Genomic DNA, 1536 nt, shown 5'->3' on the forward strand with positions numbered 1-1536 from the left:
TATTATTATTATTATTGTTATTGTTATTGTTATTGTTATTGTTATTGTTATTGTTATTGTTATTGTTATTATTATTATTATTGTTATTATTGTTATTATTATTATTATTATTATTATTATTATTATTATTATAGTGACGGGTTGGCAAAACCGTTAGCACGCTGGACGAAATGCTTGTCGGTATTTTGCTCATCGCTACGGTCTGAGTTCAAATTCCGCCGAGTTCGGCTTTGCTTTTCATTCTTTTGGGGTCGATAAATTAAGTACCAGCGTAACACTGGAGTTTTAAGAAACAACTTCCCTCTCCCTTCAAATTTTAGGCTTTGTGTCTATAGTAGAAAGGATTATTATTATTATTATTCCTTCGTAACACTGTAGGTACAAATGCACCGGAGTCTTTAGTCATCTGTCAAATCGCAACGAGCACCTCAGACAGCTAATACTTTCCTCAAGATGTGCGCTGTGCCCAATAAGGCTGCTTTTTACAAAACATCAATCTTCCATGGGATTTCCAGTTGCCTTAAGAAGCCTTGAACTTTCAATGGAATTGAGCCCAATGCTCCGATTACCACTGGTATCACTTTTACATTACACTATTATTATATGTTTGACTTTTGCTTTGTATTTGTACAAGTTGACTCCAAGTCTCACCCAGAGACCTCAAGAGACAACAAGTTAGAAGTTCATGTAGGTGTTATGTCTAAGGTGTCATATATTTGGTTTTGCACATAGTATTACGAGTTTGTTTTCAAATTTGAGATTACAAAGACAGTATTTTATGTAGGATATGGGTAGTTTCCATGAGCACTATCTTTTGAATTTCTACCATTTTCGGGTTTCCTGGTATCTGAGCTAAGTAGCAATCATCTCCTTTTGCTATCATTCCTAGGGCACCTCTGACAACAGGCATTGTTTTAGTCTTGAGGTTCCACATTTTGCCAATTTCTATTTCAAGATCTTTATACTTGCTCAATTTTTGGTAGGTCTTGAGAGATACATTTATGTCGATTGGGACAGTCATATTAATGAGGAGACATAATTTTTGTCTGAAGTCTTTCATTACAATGTCTGGCTTATTCGCATCTATCTTTCTGTCAGTTTGAACAGTGACGTTCCAGAGGTGTGAGATGTGATCATTTTCAGGCACTGGAGGGGGTTTGTGTTCCCACCAGTTTTTATCATGAGGCAGTTCCAGATTTTTTCAAATTACTAAGTCAATATAGGGCTTTCCTATAAGGTGTTATCCACCCCTGATTGGAACTCTCCCGTATGACATGTACGCATGCTCAGTGACTTGCTTTAACAGTTGCAATCAGCTGAATGCACATTGCCAGTGACATTTGACATAATTACCCACACTCTGTGGTCAGGATTCTTTTTTTGGTTTGATGTCGGTATTGAAGGGATTACCAGACACCGGACAATACAGTGAGAGCAGCTTTCACTCACATCGTGGTATTCGATGCTGTGTACGTGTCTGTCGTGGTAAAATATGCCACTCCTTAACTGTTGCTTTGCTTTCATCCGTAGCACGAG

The sequence above is a fragment of the Octopus bimaculoides genome, chromosome 12 (assembly GCF_001194135.2).
Source record: "Octopus bimaculoides isolate UCB-OBI-ISO-001 chromosome 12, ASM119413v2, whole genome shotgun sequence".
Classification (NCBI taxonomy): Eukaryota; Metazoa; Mollusca; class Cephalopoda; order Octopoda; family Octopodidae; genus Octopus; species Octopus bimaculoides.